At 35.8% G+C, this 16,028-nt stretch overlaps 2 non-coding genes across 2 annotated transcripts; both read right to left on the bottom strand.

The window, feature by feature from the left end:
• Positions 1-993: 993 nt before the first annotated feature.
• Positions 994-1,065, bottom strand: TRNAQ-UUG. Its single transcript has one exon. It is a non-coding gene; the product is annotated as a tRNA-Gln (tRNA).
• A 7,080-nt stretch (positions 1,066-8,145) lies between these two features.
• On the bottom strand, positions 8,146-8,218 carry TRNAF-GAA. Its single transcript has one exon. It is a non-coding gene; the product is annotated as a tRNA-Phe (tRNA).
• Positions 8,219-16,028: the final 7,810 nt, after the last annotated feature.

The following is a 16,028-nucleotide window of genomic DNA, read 5'->3' as shown; positions in this document are numbered from 1 at the left end:
TTTTGAAAGGTTGTATGAATCCTTGTCCCGAGAGGTTATATAAGGTGATGAAGTTTGGGAGTTATTGGAAAACTTTAGTTAGCGAAACCAATATATGGGAGAAAATGCTCATCACGGTCAGATGACACGGCCAGTTCAACTAAACTGTCCAAGTCAACTCAAAATTTGACCTTTTCACGGGTTTTCTCAGTAGATCTTATTTTTTGAAATGTTGTATGAATCCTTGTCCCGAGAGGTTATATAAGGTGATGAAGTTTGGGAGTTAATCGAAAACTTTAGTTAGCGAAACCAATATATGGGAGGAAATGCTCATCACGATCCATGACTTTACCTCTTAGGATAACTAAAGTGGTATCCCTGAAATAATAGATTCCCGAGATAATAAATTCCCCAGATGTACCATTGGTCTCTAATAGATAGTACGTGCACAATATCATGGTATATGTACCGCGAGGCCCCTATTTCTCTTTAGGTGGGATGCTATGGTATATGTACATGATTTGCTAGTAGGATGCCACGATTATGACAACACCACCAATGCACTCATGGGGAGAAAATTAAGAGTTACTTCGGAAGAGTTTTCATGGTTACATGACAACCTCTAACCAATGCACTCAGAGGTCATATTCATGAAGCCTTGGAAGGCATGAAGCGGAGCAAGTTCGAAATAACTCAAGAATGTTACACCTTATGTCTCAAGAAAAGGATTATGACAACACCACCAATGCACTCATGGGGAGAAAATTAAGAGTTACTTCGGAAGAGTTTTCATGGTTACATGACAACCTCTAACCAATGCACTCAGAGGTCATATTCATGAAGCCTTGGAAGGCATGAAGCGGAGCAAGTTCGAAATAACTCAAGAATGTTACACCTTATGTCTCAAGAAAATTTGTGCTTATGCATCGAATAATAGGTAACACCCTTTTGTTTTAAAAATGTCTGGAGTTGTCGTTCCTAATTCTATGTTTTCGCATCAAGGTCATTTCTTAAAGGTCCTACCGAGAGTTGAACCCAAGTCGTTGGATTCAAAGTCCAAAGTGCTAACCACTACACCATAGAACCCCTTGTAAAAATTTATTTTTTGGAATGATTTTCCTATTTTATGCAGATTCCACAAGAAGAGAGATCCTATCACGAGTCAAACTCAAGTTATTGGATTCAAAGTTCTAGAGCTGTTTTATCTAACTCATTGTGATCTTGAGCACCTTCAGAGTGGTTGCAGAAGTAACCCTCGAGTGTTGATTGAAGCTCTTGAACAACATGTAATTTTATATATTTCTTATAGTTAATTTATATATTGTTCTATATTACAAACAAATTGAAATAATACTTTACATCCCAGTCTTTCTTTCTTCTGTGCAAAACTTAACATGAAAACTATATTATTTCAATATTCGCTCGAGAAACAAGGGGTGAAAACTATATTATTTCAAACCCTCCATTATTGCTTCTACTTTGCGTGAAAATGCTTCCACTAAATCATGTTACTAACTAGTTGGTTTGGTTCGGTTCAATTCTTGGGTCCACTAGATTAAATCAACGTAGCTCAATTAAACTCTTGATAATATAAAAATCATAAGTTTCTTAAATTAGGTTAACTTAAAAGTTTAACCTCTAATTTTTACAATGTTTAGCTTTGTGTCTAGTTAATTTCTAAATGCTTAGAAGTATCTAATAAGACTTCTATTTAAGGAACTTTTCTCTATAAAAGATGTAAGACTTNNTCTAAATGCTTAGAAGTATCTAATAAGACTTCTATTTAAGGAACTTTTCTCTATAAAAGATGTAAGACTTCAGGTTTATTATTAAGGAATTTCAAATGAGTGATTTGATATATCACAGAGGACAAAATATTTATTTGTTTCAAATGGCATTAGATTGAATCTCATTAATAACAATATCCCAAAACTCAGCTAAGTATAGTGGGTGCTTGGATACCACACTCTTTTCTTAATGATTTCTTGGTTCTTGTCCGATAATAGTGGCCCTTAGGTTCTAAGTCCATGGTTCTATGCGGTGGAGGACTTTGGAATAAGGTTTGGAATCGATAATTACAAAGTGTCTGTCCAAAATAAAAGGGCCCAACCAGATTCATTTTGCATAAATGATTTCAATCAAATGCTCTACCACTAAGCTATGGACTCATTTTGCATGATTTCATCCTTAGTGACCCCTTCTATAGAGTGTCAGTCTAAAAGTTTAAAAAGTGTGTCAAAAATAAAAGGGTTCAACCAAGTTCAAACGGGTAACCGATCAAATTCTCTACTATTGAGACATGGATCCATTTTGTAGGATTTTAACCTTAGTGACCCCTTAGACATAGTGTCAGTCCAAAAAGTGTAACCAATTTCTATCCAAATAGAAGGGCCCAACTAGGTTCGAATTGGTGACGTCTTGATCTGCAATCAAATGCTCTAACATTGAGCTATAGACCCATTTTGTATGATCTCAACCTTCGTGACCCCTTCTAAGATTATCGGTCCAAAAGTGACCCTACCGAATCGGCTATGGACCAATTTTGTATAAATTGGTGGATTACCTATCGGGAATTAAACACATGTCGTTAGATTCATAGTTGAAAGTGCTAACCACTACACCATAGAACCACTTGTTAAACTTTATTTTGGCAGCGATTTTGATAAGCGTCAACAACGCTGGATTTTGCAAAGCTAGATGTCGTAGTATCCTTACAGACTTTCACAAGGTGTTTTCAACTTCTTTTATAGGTAATTGAACTTTTGAGTCCATGCAAATGATTTGTTGGGTTAGTATCAGTTAGAGAAGACAGAGAAGAGAAGAGAGACTTTGTTAGAAACTCTTCCATAGGTAATCTACCAAGGTGTTTTCAACTTCTTTTGTAGGTAGCATTTTAAAATCAAACCACAACAAAATTTACTTCTATCTAGCAAAATTATTTTTTGTTTGAAACAAGATTATTCCTTCTTTTTCTAAAACTAAATTTGACTCTCCAATGGATTTTAATAGTTTTGTTAATTAAATTTTCTTTAAAATTTGTGTACCCACGGTACAATGGAAATAATACTTGTCAACTTCCTCCGCAAAATATGACCTAAAATGTCACAGTATTTAGTGTTTGATGCTTTTTGACTTAACCCTAGGGTTCTATTTACAACTTGTGATAATTTTTGTCAAATTATATATTTGAATACCTAATACACTAAGATATAATATCTTATTTAAATAATATTAAATTGTCGTAGAATATCATAATATATGTTTAATTAATATTAATCTCATAAAAAAACGTGTCGAAGGTTAGACATTATACAGAAGATCTGGCTTATATCGAAGAGACCCGAGTTTGATTCTCGACAATGAAATTTTATTTTCTTATTTATTTTATTTTATAGTTTCATCTTTTGTCACCAATTATATTTAAACTTTACCTAGGTTTGAGAAGCACTATAATGGATGAGTTCAATAGTATCTTAAAATTCAAAAGACTTTTATGAACTAGGTTTGAGAGGCACTATAATGGTCAAGTTCAATAGTATCCGAGATTAAAAAGACTTTTATGAACTTTGAACCTTTAATAATGTTATGTAATAGATATTTGGTTCAATTTCAACAAGTGAGGTTGAGGTCATTCAAATGGTTAATGTGATACGCCGGTCATTTTCAAGGTCTCTTTTGTTGAACGCCATCATGGCTGAGATGACGAGATGAGCACCAGAGTGAGTTTGACAAGGAGGGTCATAGAGAACCACACCCCAAGCCAAGCTCATTTTGGGCTTAACAAACTGAAAATCCAAAAACACAAACCCTTAACTGGGAACTGGTATGCTAAGGAATTAAAAAACTTTATTTTTGACGTAGAACAATACTTGAAGGTTAAAGGAAATTGCTCATAGGACCTAAGAGTTACGTTGGCCACAATGCATCTCATGGACGGTGGCACTCGAAGGTGGATGATATAAAAAATGGGTCATGCACCATAAACTCAAGGGAAGATCGTTGATTGAATCGATGCAATCGACGCATCCCTTGATGGGTTGCCAATTAAAGACCTGACGTTTGATGTTGACTCTTTTGAAGAAAAAACCACACGATCGAACACCTCAAAATGTTGCGGTAGCTCTAAGAACTCTATCATACGACTTGAGAGTTGAGGGCTACAGGAACTTTCTCATACGACCTGAGAGTTATGTTAGCCGCAATGCATCTCATGGACGATGCAAAACTAGGGTAGTGCTCGAACGTGAATGGTATAAAAAATGGGTCATGCACCATAAACTCATGGGAAGATCGTTGATGGAATCGATGCAATCGACGCTCCCCTGGATGGGTCGCCAATCAAAGACTTAACATTTGATATTAACTCTTTTGAAGAAAGAGCCACACAATCGAACAGCTCGAAACGTCGCAGTAGCCCTGAGAACTCTACTAACACACACAGGGAAGGACGTGTCGAAGAGTTAGACATTAAGACAAAGATCATGCTAAAACTCTTCAGCGATCTGACAAAAGACTTCAGGACATCTACACCAAAAATCCATTGTCGTCCAGCGGTTAGGATATCAAGCTTCACCCAAGAGACCTGTTCAATTCTCGACAATGGAATATTATTTTCTTATTTCATTTTATTTTACATTTTCTATCTTAGATTAAAAAGACTTTCATGAACTTCGTACCTTTGTTAGAGTAATGTTATAGATATTTTGTTCAATTTCAAATGGTTAATGCGATAATCCAGTAGTTTTCGAGGTCTCTCTTGGTGAACGACATCATGGTTGAGATGAGCAGGTGATTCAAATGGTTAATGTGATAATCCAGTCATTTTCGAGGTCTCTCTTGTTGAACGACGTCATGGTTGAGATGAGCAGGTGATTCAAATGGTTAATGCGATAATCCAGTCGTTTTCGAGGTCTCTCTTGTTGAACGACATCATGGTTGAGATGAGCACCCGAGTGAGTTTGACAAGTTGGGCTGTAGAGAACCACACCTCAAGCCAAGTTCATGTGGGCTTAACAAACTTAAAATCCAAGAACACAACCCCTTAAATGGAAACCGGGATGCTAAGGAATTAAAAAGCTTTATTTTTGACGTAGAACAATACTTGAAGGTTACTGGAACTTGCTCATAGGACCTAAGAGTTAAGTTTGTCGCAATGCATCTCATGGACGATGCAAAACAATGGTGCCGCTCGAAGGTGAATGGTATAAAAAATGGGTCATGCACCATAAACTCATGGGAAGACTGTTGATGGAATCGATGCAATCGACGCTCCTTTGGATGGGTTGCCAATCAAAGACCTGACGTTTGATGTTGACCCTTTTGAAGAAAGAGCCACACGATCGAACAGCTCGAAACGTCACGATAACTCTGAGAACTCTATCACACACATGAAACGACATTTCGAGAGTTAGACATTATCCAAAACATCATAGTAAAACTCTTCAGCGATTAGACAAAAGACTTTAGGACAACTACACCAAAAATTCATTGTTGTCCAACTGTTTGGATATTTGGCTTTCACCTAGGAGATTCTGGTTTGATTCTCTCAAATTGAATATTATTTTCTTATTTCTTTTTATTTTATAGTTTCATCTTTTGTCACCAATTATATTATTTTATAGTTTCATCTTTTGTCACCAATTATATTATTTTATAATTTCATCTTTTGTCACCAATTATATTTAAACTTTACCTCATCTTGAGGCGCACTTTAATGGTCAAGTTTAGATTAAAAAGACTTTTATGAACATCGTACCTATGTTAGTGTTGTGTTATAGATATTTGTTTCAATTTCAACAAGTGGGGTTGAGGTGATTCAAATGGTTAATGCGATAATCTTGCTATTTTCGAGGTCTCTCTTGTTGAACGCCATCATGGTTGAGATGAGCCCCCGAGTGAGTTTGACAAGGAGACCCGAATTTAAACTTTACCTATGTTTGAGAGGCACTATAATGGTCAAGTTCAATGGTATTTTAGATTAAAAAGACTTTTATGAACTTTGTACCTTTGTTAGTGTTACTTTGTACCTTTGTTTGTGTTACTTTGTACCTTTGTTAGTGTTATGTCATAGACATTTGGTCAAGTTCAACAAGTGGGGTTGAGGTGATTTAAATGGTTAATGTCACTTTATTTGATTCAAATTGTTAATGTGATAATCCAGTTGAATAGTTACACGTTATTTCCAAGGTCTCTCTTATTGAACGCCAACAAGGCTGAAATGATTGAGATGAGCATGTGAGTGAGTGTGACAAAATTGAAATAAAATCAAATAAAATCACTAAAAAAAATCAATAAAATTGAAAAAAAATTGGCCTTATGACACTTCCTTCAACTCTAAGGGCGGTAAATCAAAGATTCCTTCGCCCAAGACCCATGATCCAACTCCCAACATGGAAATGATAAGCTATAGAATCATTCCAAGAACCTCAATGGATAGGTTACAAACTCACTTTACCAATCTCGACAACTAGACGTGTCATCGGCGTTAGAAGAACGACCGCAACAGAGCAAGTCATGGGGATAGAAGATCCTGTTGAAGGATGATAGACCAATCGTAATCTTCAACCCAACAAGCCAAGCTTTTGTAGAAGCAAGAACCCTTGTATTAAAGAAATTAACACCTTCTTATACAAAATTTGGATCAACCAAGAGATAAAGCTAGAATTAGATGATGAAATCAAAGATTGAGAAACAAGATTTGGAACCTTTTTCTAAATTGAGTCAGTTCACAATCGAACTTGATCAAGGCTTGATTGAATGACTCAGATGCAATCTACCGCAAGAATGACATGAAACTTAAAAATGACAAAGATATGCTCAGATTTTGAGAAGGGGGATCGTCTCATCTTGAGAGATCAATTTCATTGATCACAAATATGCGTTTACATAATAATTTGTGGGTATTTATAGTCTCCCAACAAAAAAAGTTAGTGGCCGTGATTTAATCTCGATCCCTTTAAATCTCCACAGAAGACGAACTCAATTTGAGCATTACAAACTTTATGAAATTAAAATAATAAATAAAGTTTTCTGACCACTCATGAAATGATGCTCCCAACTTCATCCACTACTTCAACCGTGCAAATATTTACCTTTGAATCTCCAAATGGTCTTGACTCAAACGAATCAGCTTCTAACACATGAAATGATGGTTGAACCTAGCCTATCCAATTTTGTAGATGAAGTATGAATACTTGTTGAATTTTCTTGGCCTTGGGTTGTGTAATAGGTACAGTTGGAACACCGTGATTCTTATCATCATCCCCCTCTTCAAAAGGATTCATCCTCGAATCAGAAAAGTCATCACCTACATCAAAAGGACTCAACTCAGCAACATTAAAAGTAGAATGTACATCGTGATTCTTATCATCATCCCCCTCTTCACGATTCGTCCTCGAATCAGAAAAATCATCACTTACATCAAAAGGACTCAACTTAACAACATTGAAAGTAGAATGTGTTGACAATTCTATGGGAACATCAATTTTATTGTTCCATGCAATAAAATGAGTCATTTTACTAAATGTCTCATAGAGCATTTATAGTCAAATAAAGAATTCTTATAGAGCATTTATAGTCAAATAAAGAATTAGGAATCCACCATATCTTTAAATCTACAAACCCACTCCCACTCCCAATTCAGCTATCCACGCTAATATTAAAATGAAAATTCATCAGTAAAATTATTTAGGCGAAAATTTAGATAAGATAGTAAGCTATACTACTTGTATCAGGTGTGGTGAAGGTCGAACGAACACACGTGACCTTCAAATCTTCAACATTACGGTCTCCTAACTAAGCTATCCCCTACAACATTCAAGTCAGGTTATGCAACTTAGTCAACTTGAATCAGGTGCGGTGAACGTGGAGATTAAACACGTGACCTTCAAATCTTTAGTTTGACACTCTCCCAACTGAGCTATGGGTGCTAACATTAAAAATAAAAATTCATAAAAATAAAAATTCATAAGTAAAGCTATTTCTACTAATTCATTATATTTTAAAAAGAAATAATAATCAACTAAACTATAAGGTGTGGTGAATAACACAAGACACCTTCGAATATTCAATCTAATGCTCTCCCAACTAAGCCATCCCATATAACATAAAAAATGAATAATCACATATTTTAGATTGAATAGTCACCATTATACACCAAGAACCAAGTGCGGTGAACATGGATCGAACACGTGACCTTCAGATCTTCAATCTAACACTCTCCCAACTGAGCTATCCCCGCAATCATTAGAAATAAAAATTCATTAGTAAAGATATTTTTGCTGATTCAATTAGTCCATGTTAGGTTACCCTCTAATGGTTTCCTAAGCTAAAACCTCAACTCCTAAAGCCTAACCCATGACGTTATGTATAAACCTAGGTCATCAATAATCCATGTACCAAGTACCTAGAACTATGTGAATAACATGCTAAATAAGTTGCTAGGATCCATACCCATAAGTAACCATTATCTGCATTACGATGTGTACTAAAATGCCCCTATTCCTCTTTAGGTAAGATGTCGTGCAATATGTATCATGAGTTGGATGTTATGATAGGCCTACCATTTCCATCAGCTAAACGAGATGTCCTGCACCACGATTTACCAGTAGGATTACATGATTATGACGACACCACTCATGTTTTCATGGGGAGAAAATTGAAGGTTATTTTAGGGGAGGTTTTCAGGATCAGTATATGATATATGACACGATGACCTCTAAGTTCTAAGATCCTGAAAACATAACAAGAAGTAATATCCTAGCTTAAGGTCGCGATTAAGAACCTACTAGTAGGCTACTTACTAAGTTTTACTCACTTCATGTTTATCATTTTTTTTTCAAGTAACTAAGAGTTGTTCGTGGACGAGAGTGGACTTTGGAGTGTGGGCCATGGACTAACCTCTATTTTTAATCTAGTACTTTTTGTTCTTCTTTTGAGCCTGCTTCTTATTTTGTATTTGTAACGAGTATGTATATGTAACACCCCAAAAATGAAGGAAATTAGCTCCCATAAGGGACTTAGTCAAGTAACTCGTGTACCCTAACAAGTGATTTCAAGGAGTTAAAGGCCTTTTGAAAAGGATTGGAAAGGAAAAAGTAAATGAAAAAGGCAAAAAAGTCATTTTATCAATTATCAAGAATCTTTCCGGATTTGTAATTCCTTATCTAGAAGGAATCTCAATATTCAAAATAAGCGAAAAATGATCAAAAAGCGATGAGAAATTTGTAAAAAAATTATGGATTTTTGGAGAAAAAATAATAAAATATTCGAAAAGCGGCAAATTACCAAAATACCCTTGGAAAAATGGATAATTACAGAAATGCCACTCTAATTAGAATCAGAGCATTTACCGTGACCATCCGAGAAAAATCCTACAAACTCAAACTTCAACCGTCGGATCTCCTCCGAAATTTGATATGATCTAGAACGAACACGCACGGATCATCACATCCAACGACTAGTATTCAAAGCCAAGGTCGGTAAGGTTATGATCGGAGTTGATATCTCCAAAAAATTATCCAGAAAGTTCGATCTCTATATAACGAAGAATGATTCCAATCAGTTTCTCCACCTTCAAGGAATGTTGAAGGAAATAGGTTTCGAAATTAAATTGGGGATAAGAGTCGAATTTCTATCTACGATCTCTTTTCCTTCAAATTAAGGATTCCTCTAGCTTCAGACGAAGAAGTTGAGTAAACTTGATGAAGAAATCGAGAGATGAAACATCGTAGAACAAGCTACCCACGAGATCGAAAATCTGGCGTTTCGAGTGAGTTGCATACCGAGAACAATTTTTGGAAATTAAGTTCTTACACTCAAAGACGATCCTCTAAACAGATTCCTTTAGCCTGAAGAAAGGATATGGAAGAGGTTCAATGAAGAAATAGGGCCTTGAAACCCCTATAATCGGCTACCCAATAAGAAATCCTTTACTTTATCTCCAGCGATAAATCAGATTTTGGATGAACTTTGGAAGCGAATCTTAGGCTACGATCCTTCTCGTAAAGGTATCAAATTAATCTCTAACCCTTCCTTGTAATACCCATCTTCAAGTTTCACGAATAAATCGAGGAGAGAAACGCTGTAAATGTGGCTGTACAGGTCGAGTTTCAGATCGCAGCGACGTGAAAAATGCGCATCTTCTTCCTGTTGAGAGGAAGAAAATGATGATATGGCCAGTTCAACAAAACTATCCAAGTCAACTCAAAATTTGACATTTTCTCGGGTTTTCTCAATTTTAACCCCATTCCAGACCGATTCTCATAGAAAATCTTATGGTTTCAAAAACTAGACACAATAAGGAGTATGTGGAAGGAAATTTGAAGTAATCTAGATACTGGAAGCTCAAGTAGCCACCTTGGACTTTTTGTTAAGAAATACTAGTAGAAATCGCTTGGATTTTCATATGAACCCTAAACCAAGTATGAATTAAGGATGTATGAAAGAAAAACCCAAAGAACCGTGAGTTAAGACCCTGAACCGATCAAATAGCTCGAGATTTAAGAACGTTAAAATAACCCACTATATGAGCTCTGCTGCCTATCAAATTTTAATACTGAGCATATCATAGTATGTTGAGGCTAGATATGAAATTTGGTGGTCATTGGATAAGGATAAGTAGGTAAACCAAGAAACGGTGTAAAATGACCATAATGCCCCTAAGGTAATTTACCTTCGGTTCATGACTTAGATGACCTTCAAATGCTATGAAATTCATCAACCGATCTTATTTTATGAAATGTTATATGAATCCTTATCCCAAGAGGTTATATAAGGTAATGAAGTTTGGGAGTTATTGGAAAACTTTAGTTAGCGAAACCAAGATATGGGAGAAAATGCTCATCACGATCCATATGACCTTTGCCATGAACCACGATGTGTATAAGTTTTGTAGTCAATGTTGCCAATGTTTGCTGCACACGAAAAGGGATGTTAAATTTTTAAGTCACTTTTGAAAAGTATGGTGGATAAATTGGGTACCAAATTATTGTTTTAAACTGCATGTCATCCTCAGACTCATGAGCAAACCGAAGTGGTTAATAAAATATTAGGAGCATTGCTTAGGGCTATTATTTATAAGAATATTAAATATTATTGTTTTCAACTACATGTCATCTTCAGATTAATGAGCAAACTGAGGTGGTTAATAGAACATTAGGAGCATTGCTTAGGGCTATTATTTGTAAGAATATTATGTCTTGGGACGAATGTTTGCCACTCATTGTTTTATTTTTGAAGTTACTTAAGGATTTAATCCACCTACGCGTCTTGATTTGCTTTCTATTCATTCTAATATTTTTGTGAGTAAAGCAGCCACAAGTAAGGCAAATGGGATCAAAACATTGCATAAAGAGGGGAAGGAGACAATTAAGAAACAAAATTTCAATGTTGCTTCAAGAATTAACAAAGGACGGAATGAAATCATTTTTTAACCCGGTAACTGAATTTGGATACATTTTCGCAAGGAGTGATTCTCATCTCAAAGGAAGACAAAGTTACATCCAGGAGGGGATGACCCTTATCAAGTCCTTGAAAGAATTAATAACAATGCATATAAAATGATCTTCCAGGAGAATTTTCAGCCCATTCTACTTTCAATTGTTCCAAAGATGATAAGGATCACGGTGTTCCAAATGTTCCAACTGGACCTATTACACGATCAAAGGCCAAGAAGATTCAATAAGCATTCATTCTTCACCTACAAAATTGGATAGGCTCGGTTCAACTATCATTTCATGTGTTACAAGCTTATTAGATTGAAAAAGGACCATTTGGAACTTCAGAAGTGAATGTTTACACAGTTGAAGGAGCAAATGAAGTTGCAAGCATCATTACATGAGTTGTTAGAAAACTTTATTTACTTTTAATTTCATAAAGTTTGTAATGGTAGAACTGTCAAATTGACTTCATTATTTTTTTTTGGAGATTTAAGGGATCGAAATTAAATCTGAGCCACTCACTTCTTTTGTGGGAGACTATAAATACCCACCAATTATTATGTAAAAATCATATTTGTAATGAATGAAATTGATCTCTCAAGTTGAGAAGTTCCCCTTCAAAATCCGAGCATCTTCTATGCAAGTTTAATGCTATTCTTGTGGTAGAATTGCATGTGAGCCATGCAGTCACGCTACATTGTGCGGTTGAGTGAAATTCTCAACCTTCTACTTATTTTTGGGATTTCTTTTCTCTCTATTCATTGTAATTTATCCTGATACAAACAAGTTTATTTTTGTAGGGAATGTATAAAGCACATGGATTTATTAATTACAGTGAACTTTTGTATAAAACGAAGTAAATACAAATGAAGGAACATGAGATAGAAGTAAACATAGTAATAAAAAGAAACTACATAAACTTAAAGGAAGTTAATCCCATTTTACAATATAAATATTGTTCAATTGTAGCAAAGAAGTAGTTTTGAAAACTAGCCACTCTGAGATCAATCTAGGTTTGAAAAACTAAAATAAAGAAAAAATAAATAAATAACTAAATATATTTTTCAAAAACTTAGTTTTGTGTGAAATTTTGCTTAAAATTCAAATGTTTTCTTTTCTTTTCTTTTTTTTTTCTTTTATTTTTTATAAAAGGATAAAACACATAGTTTTGAAATTAAAAAAATAAAATAAAATAGTTATCAAATGGGCCTAATTTTTAACATATCTATCCCAAAGGAATGCATGGGCTCTAGTGGCCATGCTACTTCAACTGTGTGATAGACCATGTGAAGTTAACATGACAATGATAGTAGGTTCTAAAGCACAAAAATATGTGGATAAATTTCATATATTGATGTTGGATAAATTTTATATATTGAGGTGCGGAAAACATATACACACGGGCAACTAAAATTGATAGATCCACTATAAGGGCATTTGGTCTAGTGGTATGATTTTTTTTTTTACAAATTAGGTGGAATGAACAAACAAAAATAATGAGTTTAAAATTACCAAACAAAATATCAATTTTCAAATGGAATGGAGACATAAGACCATTCAAAAAAAAGAAAAGGACAAAAGAAAAATATTAAATACATTTTCAACTAATGCATTTGGTTGAGAGATATTATAGGCAATATGAGAAAAATATAGCATTAACTAATTTTCATGGACACATATGGATCCTTAGCATACTAAAATGACTGTTATTATTGGTATCAAACCAATAACAATTCATATCAGCTAAATCTTCCAATTGATAATTAGGCTAGAGAAAGAACTTGAATTTATTTTTATATCTATTAACATGTTTGCTACTTTTATCTAAAACTTGATCGAGTTTTTCTTATTTGCATTGTAAAATTATGTATTTCTATGGATATCATTTCTATTTCAAGAATTGAAACAAAAACATGTGGATAAATTTCAAATATTGAGGCGCATAAAAGATATGGACCAGCAACTAAAAATGATAGATCCACTACAAGGCATTTGGTCTAGTGGTATGATTCTCGCTTCGGGTGCGAGAGGTCTCAAGTTTGATTCTCAAAATGCCTCCAACAATTATATCAAATTGAAGCATGCAATATAATAAGATTTGAAATAGGTTTTTTAAACCTTGAACCAAGAAGCAGTTCAGATGGATATTTGGAAAAAAAAAAATGAAGCTATATTTAATTATAATTTACAAGTGTCTTTATAACATGTTAATTGAAGAGAGCAAACAACAAGAATAAACAAACAACGAAAATTTGTGTATGTATGATTCATAATCATTTCATGAAGGCCGAGGTAGTCTTATAAAAGAAGATGAGGGTACCACTTTCAAATCATTCCATGAGGACTTGAGAAAGTTTTGTAAAAGAAGATGAGGGTACCACATTCTATTGCAGAATTTCTATGTGAATAGAGAATGAACCATATTCTTGGGAGATAAGATAGAGCCTCGAGCCTAACTTCAAAGACATTACACCAATTGTTCTATGATATTTTTTTTCTAGGAACTCTTTGTTATGTTGTCCGCTGAAGGTTTCAGGAAAGGGACACAGATTCTCTATTGCACTGATCTCCCAATAGAAGTTTTACCTAGGTCATTTGTCGTCACAATCCTTTTAAGGAAGATGTGCCCAAATAACCGATGAAGAAGTTTCAGAGAGCCATAGGTTCGAATCCTGTCACCTTGATGTTGTATTCTCAGGGGCCGAAGTGCAAAGCCCCATAGCCTATCCGTGGTTAGGAAGGCAGGCGAACCGCGCACACTGAAAAAAAAAAAGATCTCCTTTTCTATCACACGTAGAATTGTCATTCTTTTATCTTTTCAAACCCCTTACCTTATCAGTCATCAGACAGGTTTTTGGTATCATATATCGAGATAATTATTATGAAAAAGCTATTCCACTAGTGTGACTTAGATACACTTTCTTTGTGGTATCAGTCATGCTATTTGAATAGCCTGAAGTCATCATAGCCTCTCCACCGGTTCCTAAGACTCCTTCGGCATCAATGTGCTCCAATGAAAGAGATCAGACCCTTTCCTGAACCAGAACCGAGCACAAAACGTCGAGGAGAAAGTCGAAAGTGAGCTCTTTTCGCGTATACGCAATCTCGAAACCCAATTAGCTCACGAACTATCTCCTCAACCCTGGCGAGTATGAGTGCTTGGTAAGAGAGAATGTCGAATGAGAAAGACATTCGATTACGACAACATTCACAACTACCAAAGTGCACTAAACCTAGTAGAGATCTTCGACCTAACGATAATGGAACTTCAAGCCCATTTAATCAATCCACTTTGTACCTTATTGTCGACCGAATCGGATGCACGCCAAGGCCTAAATTCTCTCTCAGTCACCCGGAGACGAAAGGAAGATCAGATCCGAAGTTTACGAATCGAAGAGAAAGTGGATCTGAGTTCTACACGCTTTCATTTTCAAAAGCTTTGCTTACCTACAGTACTTTATTCAGGATGTGCAACAATACGGTCATCTCTCAGCCATGTATCGAGAATTCCTTGATCATTTTCTTGGCGGATAACACAAATAAAATCGCTTCTCTGACCGCCCATCTTATGAGTCCATTCTTGTTTTGTTGGTTTGTTGTACTATTCTATACCTCTCTCGATTGATAGCCTCAGGAGTTTGGAGGGCCTATCGTGAGGGAACTTTCCTTTTCATGGTAGGAAAAGGTAAAGCGGGAGCTGCATATGTCCACGGTGATAAAGGCAGAGCAACTCCTTCTTTAAAAGAGGTTGGTTTTATCGAAACTGTTAGATCCGCTTTCGTTAAAGAAAAAATAGGAGCTCTTGGTTTGGCCGATGTCGATTCGTATGGCAATGCAGACTCGACTCAGGATGAGGATTACACTTTTCATACTGCTGCTATGAGCCGAAAGAGCTGGTAAGCTATCTCGCTAATCGAAAGGAAAAAGCACGTACGCGTTGACCTTGTTACAAGGGGCGGGGGCCAGCCAAAGAAGGTCAGTCAGACTAGGTTAGGACCCTTGATCCGGTTCAGCTAGGTTCTTCCATGCGAGAATGTATGCGTATCGGTATCCTCTTTAGGACCGGTTGCTTCTTCTTTTTGTTTGTACGTTTGGAGAAACCTGTTAAACCCGTCTTTCTTACAAGGTGTGATTCAATCTTCAGCTCAAACTTTCCTATCGTCCGACGAAAAAGGTAGGAGTACGACTACCTTTTCCTTTTCTTTCCCGAGCCAAGGGATCATTCAGTTTCTACCAAAAAGTTAGCTATCTATTAGTTGCATTAATTGAATGTATTTCTCATTTCATGTTAGCTCCTCCAAGAGCTTCCTGGTCCGTAGGAGACGAAACCTTGGACTTCTATCGGACTTATAGCATTGCCTAGTGAGCTCACCGTTGAGGATTGGTCTTACAGGAGATCAAGCAGCCTTTCTTTCACTACCTGGTATGCTTTCTCGCTTATCGTGCAACTAGCCAACTAGCCAAAGAGAGAGGGAGAGGGATCATGTCAATCAATTTGTATGTGCATTTTGTCCGTCCTGTACTTGCCTGCTTAGCTTTCTTAGCCAACATCTCTGGTTTCCTCGGAACCAAGAGGTCCTACTTATCCATACCCAACAGTCACAATTTCAG

The sequence above is a fragment of the Cucurbita moschata genome, unplaced genomic scaffold (genome assembly GCF_002738365.1).
Source record: "Cucurbita moschata cultivar Rifu unplaced genomic scaffold, Cmos_1.0 Cmo_Scf00099, whole genome shotgun sequence".
NCBI classification, from domain to species: Eukaryota; Viridiplantae; Streptophyta; class Magnoliopsida; order Cucurbitales; family Cucurbitaceae; genus Cucurbita; species Cucurbita moschata.
Note: the sequence above shows the minus strand (reverse complement) of the source record. Positions and strands in the feature narration are given on the sequence as shown.